This window comes from Eretmochelys imbricata, chromosome 1 (assembly GCF_965152235.1).
Source record: "Eretmochelys imbricata isolate rEreImb1 chromosome 1, rEreImb1.hap1, whole genome shotgun sequence".
Taxonomy (NCBI): Eukaryota; Metazoa; Chordata; order Testudines; family Cheloniidae; genus Eretmochelys; species Eretmochelys imbricata.
Window position 1 is genome coordinate 50,120,879 of NC_135572.1, and position 13,336 is coordinate 50,134,214.

Consider the following 13,336-nt stretch of genomic DNA (forward strand, 5'->3'; position numbering starts at 1 on the left):
TCCTGCAGGCAGTCCTATTGTACCGTCTTATGGCGAGCAGGCAGGAGATGAAGATAGCTAGTAGTCCTATTGCACCGTCTGCTGCCAGCCAAAGATGTAAAAGATAGATGGAGTAGATCAAAACAAGAAATACACCAGATTTGTTTTGTATTCATTTGTTCCCCCCTCCCTCGCTCCGTGAAATCAATGGCTGACAATCATTTCGGTGAGGTCTGTCGGGCACCTTGAAATGTTTAATGGAGATTCAGTCCTGCCTGAAATACCGGGGGGAGGGATAGCTCAGTGGGTTGAGAATTGGGTTGAGCATTGGCCTGCTAAACCCAGGGTTTTGAGTTCAATCCTTGAGGGGGCCATTCTGTGTGACAGTTGTCTTTGTTTCTCCTTGATGTAAAGCCACCCCCTTTGTTGATTTTAATTCCCTGTATGCCAACCCTGTAAGCCATGTCATCAGTCGCCCTCCCTCCGTCAGAGCAACCGCAGACAATCGTTCCGCGCCTTTCTTCTGTGCAGATGCCAGACCACAGCAAGCATTGAGTCCATTCAGATCACTTTGGCAATTAGAAGCACATTAAACACCACATGCATTATCCAGCAGTATATGCAGCACCAGAACCTGGCAAAGCGATACCGGGCGAGTAGGTGACGTCAGCGCAGTGACGTGAGTGATGAGGACATGGACACAGACTTCTCTCAAAGCACGGGCCTTGGCAATGTGGGCATCATGGTGCTAATGGGGCAGGTTCATGTGGTGGAACGCCGATTCTGGGCCCGGGAAACAAGCACAAACTGGTGGGACCGCATGGTGTTGCAGGTCTGCAATGATTCCCAGTGGCTGCTAAACTTTCACATGTGTAAGGGCACTTTCATGGAACTTTGTGACCTGCTTTCCCCTGCCCTGAGGCACAAGAATACCAAGATGAGAGCAGCCCTCACAGTTGAGAAGCGAGTGGCAATAGCCCTGTGGAAGATTGCAATGCCAGACAGCTACCGGTCAGCCGGGAATCAATTTGGAGTGGGCAAATCTACTATGGGGGCTTCTGTGATGCAAGTAGCCAATGCAATCAAAGATCTGCTGATATCAAGGGTAGTGACCCTGGGAAATGTGCAGGTCATAGTGGATGGCTTTGCTGCAATGGGATTCCCTAAATGTGGTGAGGCCATAGACAGAACCCATATCCCTATCTTGACACTGGAGCACCAAGCCAGCGAGTACATAAACTGCAAGCACTACTTTTCAATAGTGCTGCAAGCACTGGTGGATCACAAGGGACGTTTCACCAGCATAAACATGGGATGGCCAGGAAAGGTACATGACTCTCGCATCTTCTGGTCTGTTTCAAAAGCTGCAGGAAGGGACTTTATTCCCAGACCAGAAAATAACTGTTGGGGATGTTGAAATGCCTATAGTTATCCTTGGGGACCCAGCCTACCCCTTAGTGCCATGGCTCATGAAGCCATACACAGGCAGCCTGGACAGTAGTCAGGAGCTGTTCAACTACAGGCTGAGCAAGTGCAGAATGGCGGTAGAATGTGCATTTGGACGTTTAAAAGCGCGCTGGCGCAGTTTACTGACTTGGTTAGACCTCAGCAAAACCAATATTCCTACTGTTATTACTGCTTGCTGTGCACCTCACAATATCTGTGAGAGTAAGGGGGAGACGTTTATGGTGGGGTGGGAGGTTGAGGAAAATCGCCTGGCCACTGGTTACGTGCAGCCAGACACCAGGGTGGTTAGAAGAGCACAGGAGGGCGCGGTGCGCATCAGAGAAGCTTTGAAAACCAGTTTCATGACTGGCCAGGCTCCATCCCCAGACACGTTAACAGACTTTTCCAGTAGTTGTACTGGCCGCGAATGCCAGGGCAAATTAATAATTAAACATGCTTGCTTTTAAACCATGTATACTATTTTAAAAGATACACTCACCAGAGGTCCCTTCTCTGCCTGGCGGGTCCGGGAGGCAGCCTTGCGTGGGGTCGGGGGGTACTGGCTCTAGGTCCAGGGTGAGAAACAGTTCCTGGCTGTCGGGAAAACCAGTTTCTCCGCTTGCTTGCTGTGAGCGATCTACAACCTCATCATCATCATCATCTTCCTCGTCCCCAAAACCTGCTTCCGTGTTACCTCCATCTCCGTTGAAGGAGTCAAACAACACGGTTGGGGTAGTGGTGGCTGAACCCCCTAAAATGGCATGCAGCTCATCATAGAAGCGACATGTTTTGGGTTCTGACCTGGAGCAGCCGTTTGCCTCTCTGGTTTTCTGGTAGATTTGCCTCAGCTCCTTAAGTTTCATGCGGCACTGCTTCAGGTCCCTGTTATGGCCTCTGTCCTTCATGGCCTTGGAGATTTTGACAAATGTTTTGGCATTTCGAAAACTGGAACTGAGTTCTGATAGCACGGATTCCTCTCCCCATACAGCGATCAGATCCCGTACCTCCCGTTCGGTCCATGCTGGAGCTCTTTTGCGATTCTGGGACTCCATCATGGTCACCTCTGCTGATGAGCTCTGCACTCACCTGCAGCTTGCCACGCTGGCCAAACAGGAAATTAAATTCAAAAGTTCGTGGGCCTTTTCCTGTCTACCTGGCTAGTGCATCTGAGTTGAGAGTGCTGTCCAGAGCGATCACAATGGAACACTCTGGGATAGCTCCTGGAGGCCAATACCATCTAATTGCATCCACAGTACCCCAAATTCAACCCGGCAAGGCCGATTTCAGTGCTAATCCCCTTGTCGGGGGTGGAGTAAGGAAATTGATTTTAAGAGCCCTTTAAGTCGAAAAAAAGGGCTTCGTCGTGTGGACGGGTGCAGGGTTAAATCGATTTAATGCTGCTAAATTCGACGTCAACTCCTAGTGTAGACCAGGGCTAAGATCATTAGCCAAAGCCTTACTTCTGATTACGAGCTACAGGTTAGTTATGAAACTAATGATGGGGTCAATCACTTCTTCACTACAGAATTAACTTGCCCCTAACTCGAGTCCTGTCTACATAAAACACCTTAATTTGAGTGTGGTGGTGCTTTTAACTCAAGCTGGCTGCCCCATTGAGGGTATAGGCTTCAGCTCCAGTGATCACAATTGGTTATCTGCTAACATAAACACTGTGAAAGGTGAGTACAGGCTACTGCCACTCAACTGTTGCTAGTCCTCCAATGCATTCCTACAATTCCTCTGGTGTGTCCACTGAGGACAGACAAGTGCTCTCACAGTCCATTGGGAAAGAATTCATAGCGTTAGCAGCTCAGCTTACAGCAGTGATAAGAAACACGGGCTATGCCTCAGAAGTCTTAGCGCTACACATGAGTGAGTGAAGTGCCAGTGTGGACACAGTAACGCCAGTGTTATTTCAGTGTTGCCACTCACACTTGGACTAGGCTAATGCAAGAGGAGAAATTCAAAAGTAGGTCACTCAAGTTAACACAGCAGTGAAAACATGTTTTAGAAGATGTGCTCTAGTCCAAGCCCTCGTGGTTATGCTTGATGCAGGAATTAGTGGGGGAGATTCTGGGGCCTGTTAATTGCAGGATCAATAGATGATCACAGTAATCCTCCCTGACCTTAAATCTATGAATCTATCAGCTTGCTTTTGGTTTGTGACATACAAAAGTCCAGATAGATAGTCCCATGACCCACATATCCCACAATCCTTTGAGGGTGTCATAAATATAAAGGGAAGGGTAAACCCCTTTGAAATCCCTCCTGGCCAGGGGAAAGCTCCTCTCACCTGTAAAGGGTTAAGAAGCTAAAGGTAACCTCGCTGGCACCTGACCAAAATGACCAATGAGGAGACAAGATACTTTCAAAAGCTGGGAGGAGGGAGAGAAACAAAGGGTCTGTGTGTCTGTCTATATTCTGTCTTGGCCGGGGATAGATCAGGAATGGAGTCTTAGAACTTTTAGTTTCCACGGTATGCATCTGATGAAGTGAGCTGTAGCTCACGAAAGCTCATGCTCAAATAAATTGGTTAGTCTCTAAGGTGCCACAAGGACTCCTTTTCTTTTTGCGAATACAGACTAACACGGCTGTTACTCTGAGAACTTTTAGTAAGTAATCTAGCTAGGTACGTGTTAGATTATGATTTCTTTAAATGGCTGAGAAAAGAACTGTGCTGAATAGAATAACTATTTCTGTCTGTGTATCTTTTTTGTAACTTAAGGTTTTGCCTAGAGGGGTTCTCTATGTTTTGAATCTAATTACCCTGTAAGGTATCTACCATCCTGATTTTACAGGGGGGATTTCTTTGTTTCTATTTACTTCTATTTTTATTAAAAGTCTTCTTGTAAGAAAACTGAATGCTTTTTCATTGTTCTCAGATCCAAGGGTTTGGGTATGTGGTCACCTATGCAAATTGGTGAGGCTTTTTATCCAACATTTCCCAGGAAAGGGGGGGTGCAAGTGTTGGGAGGATTGTTCATTGTTCTTAAGATCCAAGGGTCTGGGTCTGTAGTCACCTAGGCAAATTGGTGAGGCTTTTTACCAAACCTTGTCCAGGAAGTGGGGTGCAAGGTTTTGGGAAGTATTTTGGGGGGAAAGACGCATCCAAACAGCTCTTCCCCAGTAACCAGTATTAGTTTGGTGGTGGTAGCGGCCAATCCAAGGAGAAAGGGTGGAATATTTTGTACCTTGGGGAAGTTTTGACCTAAGCTGGTAAAGATAAGCTTAGGAGGTTTTTCATGCAGGTCCCCACATCTGTACCCTAGCGTTCAGAGTGGGGGAGGAACCTTGACAGAGGGTGTAAGGATGTATAAGATTTGAGTCACAATGATGATCATTAGGCACTTAGTGAGTTACGCATCAGAACAGGTGAGTGGTAGTAAGCTGGTCCTACTGAGGAGCGGAGTGGGGCATCTCTCTCCCCAACCTCTCCCTCGCCCTGTGCCTGCACTGCACTCAGTTCCCTGGTTTGGAAAGCACTTCTACAAGGGCCTGTAAAGCTGGCTCCACAGCCCTTTGAGGCATTGCTTCCCCTGCCTGAGTTGAGCCCTAAGTGGACAGGAGGTGGGGAAGAGAGCTGCTTTTTGCATGGTGGGAGGAGGAGAAAAGAACAGAAGCTGCTCCTTTGTTCCCCTGCTTGTGTAACCCACACATCTCCTGGGTGTTCTGTCCCATCTAGTGGCACTGAGACCACTTAGAGAGAGAGAGAGAGAGAGAGAGAGATTAATGTGTCTGCTCTACAGCTTTAGCTCATGCAGTAGAGGCTCAGGCATTTAGTTCCAGAGGTCCCAGGTTCGATCCCGACAACCGGGGTCTGTTGGCGTTACACTTGGATTCCGATTGGCTCTTAATGACCAGGGATTCCTTCTGACCAGTGCTGGGTGACATCCCACCAGTGAGCAGGACTGCACAGAGAATGAAAAAGGCTTGTAAGTTTGTACTGGTTACTAAGAAAAATCAGATGACCCTGCATTCTTCTCCAGTGTGTACATTTTAATCCTAGAGAATATGTAACTAATAGTCTCCATTTAGCTGCCAGCCTTACTAGGTGAATGATACACTTAATTCCTGTCAATACATCTCACTTGTTAGTTATAAAGAAAATCTAATTAGAATAATCTTCTCCACTGCTTGAACCTCAGGAAAGGCTGCTACAAACTAGAGACAGAAAACACTTGCTAGGTGCTAGGTCAGCTAGTTCGTTGCCTGGGGGCAAATGCAGAATCATTCCCTACAGCATATTCTTTAGTATTGTTCAGGCCAGTTTAAAATGTGTGAAGTGATGCTGCTTCTGCCACTTCTCTGGAGGGATTATTCTATCCTTTCATAGAGCCCACTGTTAGGACAGTTTTTATATTAATTTACTAAACACTGAGTGTTTTCCATCTTCAGAGCACTTTACAAACATTAATCCTCAGTGTTGCTGAGCAACAGCTAAAGCGCCACCGCTTTCACTATGAGTCTTTCTGAGAATAACTCTCTGGGAACTCACTGGTGTTTTGGATTTAACTCAGATGTGTTTTATTGCAATTAAAATAGGAAAATATCTAGTAAGCTACACTGCTAGTTTAGCCCTCTCAGGCCCTACAATTCTCCTAGCCACTTGTCCATGGTTTTAAATATTTGACTTGTGCCGGTTAGCTATTTTGGATGGTGACATCATATCTCTCAGGGATGGTTTCTAATATTCAGCCTAAATTTTCCTTTCCTCAGTTGCATCCCATTATTCTTAGGTCTACCTCAAACAAAGCCTCTTCCTCTTTAATGTTTTATACCTTCAAAATGCTTGTAGATGGTTATCCTTCTAGGCTGCATTAGTCACTGTGTAGCCTCATTATGCATATTTTATTCCACCCCACCACCACCCGTTCTGAGCCAGGCTATGCCAGCTCTATCTCCTTTTGCCATGCAGCCAGGTGACAATGCCACCCAGGAGCAGACTCCTCTGGCACACACAGGAAGCAGCCCTCACTCAATTGCACCATCCTCCTCACTTATTAAAATTCTAAATGGAGGGAACAACCTTAGGAAAGATGGCATATACCTTAGAAGCCTATAACACCAGAGGTTTGTGAACTGTACCCAGGTAATAAATAGCAACTACACACAATAATGAAAGTGATGCAAAGAAGCCCCAAGAATTCAAACGTGTGTTGATCACTGCTAGATCAGCAGTCAACAGACAGAAAACCAGTCACAATCTCATTGTCTGTAAGTCTCCAGATGCACTCTGCTTTTCTAACATCTGGCTGGATGACAACACAAACCCTGTGCTAGCTCTTCTCATCTGCCCAGCTCACTCCACTCATCCAAGAGTACCGACAGAGAAGATAACCGGCAGCGGTGTGTCCATTTCCCCAACTCAAATACAAAACAAGGACCCCCTCGGGAATTCCTACACTTACCATGTGAAACCGGAGCCAATGCCACCATGGATTTTCATACAGACCACTGAAAACCAAAGGTTTCATAATAGAGTGGCTGAGATGCTGTTGGAGAAAGTAGTGAGGTGGCCCAGACTCATTGGCCTGGAGGTGTCAACATACATGTTGACAAGGCATCAGATCAAAATACACAAACTCAACTCTTCTCTCCATCTCTTAGGACTCTCAAAGAGTCTTCCTACATTGCTAGCTGCAGTTGAGGATTTCGGTCTTTGGACTAGATGTTGACATGAGAACATTACAAACCAGCTTGTCTCTTGGAAGACCATCACCTAATTTCAAGCAGCAAAGGATCTTCATTTCTCCAGGCAACATAGAGAGCCATCCAATCACATTTTGGTCTTAAAGGCTCATGTGCCCCATCAAATGTCAAAACCTGTTCAGGAACAGTATTCTACCTACACAGACAATTGTAGAGCTGGACAGTCATTACTTAACCCTGCTTAGCGCAGGTCTGCATGACACAATGCTCCAAATGCTTTGTGCCTTGGTGACAGGAGTTGTCTCACTTGCATTACGATCACCAGAACTGGAGTCAGAGGGCCCTTGTTCCCTGGAGGGACTGTTATTTAAGGGGGAACTGGGGAGTTATGGTGTCAGCAACTCAGCAACATGGACACAGCAATCTACAGGGTTTAATAAAGTTTCACTTATTCAACTTAAAATGCATTCTGCTTCAGAGTTTATAAATAAAACATAGTGGCAGCATCTGAGCTGTGAGTTCTCTGCAGTTCCTGGTCTGAAGCCACCTGCAGACACAAATCTAGTCCAGTGATGGACCCAGGGAAAAGAGGAGGTTAAGCTGTCCAGAGACCTGGCATGCAGGAGGATGACAACAGCAGGAAACTAAAACTGTTACTTTACCAGGAACAACCCAGAGAAGTCTGCACCACTCTGAAGCTCACCACTGCCTCAAGCCTCACAGCAATCCTAGGACCTAACCATGGAGTGACACAGGTTTTTTTCACTAGATGCCAACTGAAGGTGAGGCAAGGAGATAGACCACTATTGTTACTTCCTTAAGCATACTGGCTGCTACATGCAATTTTGTGAACTTGACAGACTCCCAGATTTGGGACAGGATGGTCTGCAGCACTTGGGATTACTACCAGAAAGGCAATCTCACATTAGACAGATGCTTACACATGGGGCTTGTAGCTGAAGCTTCAAGAGAGAGGATAAAAGTCTCAGAAGAACACGTAGTGAGACAATAGCAAAGGAGAGCAGGTGGCCAGAGTTCCATACCTGTAGTGGGATGCATTTACTGTGGGAAACAGCATGCGCAGGTAAAGGAGAAGTACCCCACACTAGGACAGCATTGCAAGAAATGTGGCAAGTTGAACCATTTTAGCAGTGTGGGCAAGAGCAGAGGAAGGTCCCAGAAAGATTCAGTCAGGCTTGTACAAAAGGGCAGTGGCACATCACAGTGGTGATGATATCATGGCGCTCTCCTTTAGTCTGAGAGCTCATCAGGTTCAGGTTTTCAGGACAGGAAAGCAACAAGGGACAATACCATCCTCTGACTATGCAGCAATGTTAATAGGGAAAGGTTCTGTGATTTCAGTTGAATAGTGGGCCTTCCTGCAGTGTGATTTCTCGGGGAATAGGAACCAAACACTCCCACTACAGAGAGCAGAGGCATGCTAATAATGTACAATGAGAGCATAATGCAGTCCATAGGAAAATGTGACCTCTTAGTAATTTACCCAAAAAATAAGACAGTACTAACTATAGTGTGCAGTGGTGGATGGTAAGCACCACACAGACTCCTCAGAGGGAATATTGCCATACAAGCCCTGGATCTCATCAGGGTGCAGCATCAGAACTGTATAGCTGCAGTGGAAGAAGCAAAAAAGGGGGGTCCCAGGGAAAATGGAGATCATTTTTAAAACATATGTAGCTGTTTTCAGAGGTGACGACTGCCTTGAAGAAAAGCTGTGACTGGAAGTAGACTCCCTAGAGGAACCTGTGTGCTTACCACCAAGGAAAGGTACAGAGGCACTACATAATCTAGTACAGGGATTGGCAATCTTTGGCCCGTGACCTACAGGGCCGGGCCGGTTTGTTTACCTGCTGCGTCCGTAGGTTCGGCCAATCGCGGCCCCAACTGGCCGCAGTTCGCCGCAGCAGGCCAATGGGGGGCTGCGGGAAGTGGCGCGGGCCGAGGGATGTGTTGGCTACGGCTTCCTGCAGCCCCCGTTGGCCTGGAGCGGCAAACCGCAGCCAGTGGGAGCCATAATTGGCCAAACCTGCGGACACAGCAGGTAAACAAACCGGAACCCATATGTTAGCTCACAAGGCAGGACGTTGAGTGGAATTGGGCAGGTTTCCAACAGTAAACATTTGACATGCTGAAACAAAAGGTAACAGATGCCCCTTTTCTGAAGTACTCCCAGACTGGAGATACACTGACACTCTAGTGTGCTGCACTGGAGACAGGATTAAGTGTAGCACTTTTGCCAGAGCAGCTGATCACTTTTCCCAACAGAGCCCTGTCAGAGACTGAACAGGAGTTAATCCAAATAGAAAGAGAGTTCTGGCTATGGTATTTGGAGTGGAGTGACTCCATCAGTACATTTTATGGCCACTCAACAGTAGTATAATGAGACCACAACCCCTTAGAGACAATCATGGAAAAGCGCCACCTTAGTGCTCCAAAGAGACTGCAGTGCATTTTGATGCACTTCCAGTGCTACCAGGGAGAGATCAGATATTGTCCAGGATGATTACTGGTGTTAGCTGACACCTTGAGCAGGTCATATATACCCAGCATCAGCGAGTTGGGTGAAGGGTATTAGTGCAGCATGTTAATGGATTCAGTGTCTTATCTCCCAGTTTCAGCAGCAAAGCTGCTGAAAATCAAAGAGGCTAGTGAAAAGGACATCCAACTACAGGAAGTCAGGAGACCAATACTATCAGGATGGCCAGAAGGCAAAAGACAAGTTCTTATAGGTTGTATGCAGTGTTGTTGTAGCCCTGTTGATCTCAGGATATTAGAGAGGCAAAGTGGGTGAGGTAATATATTTTATTGAACCAACTTCTGTTAAGAGAAACAAGGATGTCATGCAAAATATACATGCTTTGCACCTGGGCATTGACGGCTGTCTTTAATGGGCTCAAGACTTTGTTTACTGTCTGGGAATGAGTACACAACTCTGTTCCTTGATAGCAGGAGAACCACCAGCAGAAAGAGACCTGGTTACCAAATGAGTTGCCCACATTACCATGGGAAAAGGTGAGAGCAGATTTATTTACTTTCAAGCAAAAGTAGTTCTTGGTTACAGTGGACTGTTACTCAAAGTTTTGTGATATCAATGCCCTGCGTGATACAAGAAGTGGGCAAACTGAAGACCCACTTTGTCACATACATACCACACATTGTATTCACTGACAACTGACCATAATTTGCCTGGAAAGCATTCAAGGAATTTGCACACAAATGGGCGTTTGACCACCACACCACCTCTCCAGCATACACACAGAGTAATGGTAAGGTAAAATCAGCTGTGAAAACAGGTACGACTGTTACATGAGGCTGTTCCTTGTGGTTCAGACTCCTTCTTAGCATTTTTGGCACAGGAACACCCCATCATTGGGGTACCAAAACAATCCAATGCAGGCACTGATGGGACAAAGGATCCAAACCCTGTTACCAATGAGGGAAGACCTGTTGCAGCCAGAAGAAAGGCGATACTTCTGAGAGGAGATAACCAACAATCAAAGAAAGTAGGCACTAGGGTATGACAGATCAGCCAAAGATCTACTGGCCTTGGAGACGGGCACTGCTGTGAGGATCTAGCCATAAAAGAAATACCAGAAAGAGCAGACTGAAGATGTTGTAAGGGGCACAGTGGCACCTAGGTCATAATAAGGTGACTATGCAAGATAGACAAATGATACAAAAGAACAGGTGGCACTAAAAAGCCAGCAGACACAACACCCAGAGAGAGCCTACAGAGATAATCACAGAACAGAATAACAATGAAACATCTAGGATGGAGGAGACTCCACAGACAAATAGTTTGCTAGACAGGTGACTTCTGATGTGGTCACCTGTTGAGGAGACCAAACTATCTCAGAAACTTGGTAACCAGCTGAGTGTGTTGTAAAGACAAGAATCCAACTCTGTGCTAGCAACCTCTGGCCAAAGGGACATGGGGCATCAATTATTTGTTTTAAATGTTTATATTAAAATGTTTATAAAATAAGGAAGATGTATCATGATAAGGGGAACTGGCGTCAGAGGGTTCACGTTCCCTGGAGGGACTATTATTGACAGGACACTGGGAACAAGGACTTGGCGGAGTCAGGTGGAAGGAATTCAGCCACATGGATAGGGCAGTGCACAGGGTTTAATAAAGTCCCATTGGTTCAACTTAACCTGCATTCAGCTTCATTCTTTGCTAATGAAACATTGCTGTTGCTCCTGCTCTGTGATGTGTCTGTAACCCAAAGCAGCTTTGGACTTTTAACCACCACATGGTATTGCAAGCAACTAATTCACAATAAATAAACCACAAGGCCATGTCACTAAAGAGCAAAACATGCAGTTAAAACAAGGTGTTTCCACCTAGTTTTTCTGATAACAGCTCTTACGGATTTTATTATTGTTTTTGAATTTAAAATGTCCTAGTTATTGCACATATATTGGAGCACTTTGTACTGTTCCATTCTGCTAGTTCATTCACCTTCCACAATACATTTTTTATATTCATGAGTCTGTATTTTAAACCATTAGCCTCATGATGGTTGTAAACACTAGGATTAAATAGTGGTTGATTATTGGCCCCAAATGACATTCAGTCCTGTCAGTAATATGCAGTATGTAAGAATGATTTCCAATAATTGTTTTTATGGTTAAAACAGGTCTTATTCTGTGTTATGTTCTTATTCAGTTTAACTTGAATCAGTAAAAACCATATGTTACTCATATTCATCTGACAAACCAGATCAAGGTTCGTTGTGCTGTTGTACTTCAGATCAGTTGGAAAATACACGGTTTTGATCACTCTTGTAAATATTTTTAGGCCAAAATTCAAAGTGCAGCCATCCACATATTCTGACTAAACAGGTAATCCTCTACACCAATTGCCACTAAACAGAAAGAAATTCTGCTATTTTACCCACCATAAGACATTTACCTTTACTTGTAAATGCAGAGCCAGTGTACTCACATTAAGATACAAGTGAAGGTTTTAGCATTATGTTAAGTGCTGGGTTGGGAGAAGTGGTCATTAAACCCTTGATTTAGAGCTGTGAGCAAGGTTTATAGATACCTCTAAGAAAAATGGTGCTCCCTACTTTGTTAATCTCAAAAACAACCAACCACTCCAGTTACTACTAACGGAGGAAGTTTAGTAATATGGGGGGAAATTCTGATGCCTCCTAAGTCTCATTGGCTTTCAGTAGGACTTAAGCATCTTTCATATCAACCAGACAAGGTACGAACAAGCTTCAACAGGACTTTATTTTCAAAGTGGAAACCTCTTTACCAAGCTGCTGCTGCACCCTGGAAAAGTGTAAAATATATGGTGCCCTTCTGCTCCAAGGCAGTGGATTAGTAGAGCATGCTTTCTTACTTCAGAAATATCTGTAGCACTGATTGCAAGCAGATAAATCTCAAACATATGGATCCACATAGTAAAAGCAATTGGAGGCTCACCTGGGCTTTGCAGAAAGGGTGCAGGTGTCTTCGGAGACAGAAGATCCATCCTTGTCGCCAAAATGTTGTATCAACGAGGCAAGGTACTAACAAGCTTCAACAGGACTTTATTTTCAAAGTGGAAACCTTGTTACCAAGCTGCTGCTGCACCCTCTGTAGCTTTCTCCCAGCCTCTCAACTCCTCCCCCCTCCTTCCTGTTTCCTGTCCTTTCAGACTCCCAACTCCCAGTGCTCCCAATTCTAATAATTACAAGCAACATCTAAACATCACAGCATTTTGACTTGGTTTCTATTCCCAGATCCATCACAGACTTCCTGTTTCAATTTGGGCAAATTGCTTGGGTGCCTAAAATTAGGTACCTTAATCCATATTTAGACACTGTAATGATTTGGGAGCCTATTTGTGTACAGCTTATGAATTCTGGCTGATCTTACAAAGCTGTATTACTGAATGCCTCAGTATATGTGGAATCCTCCACCAGCTAGCAGGGCTGTGTTATACATATCCCAGGCTGGGACAATGGAGGGTCATTAAACCTTGATGGCTCCTGTTCAAATGGGAGCACTTTAGGACAGTGTGTGACCATATCCTAGGTGAAACCAGTCTTCTCCTACCACTTGGTGGGGGCCTGGCATTTGAAGAATGGAAAATCCATTAGCAACAGAACAAAGGAGGTGTTAGTGCTGAGTCTTAAAAAAATACAGAGCCTGAGAGACTTGGAGTGCGGGTGGCAGAAGAGACGGAGGGGGACTCTGAGACACAGTAAGCTTGGGCCGAGGAGAGGAACAGACAAGCATGCTT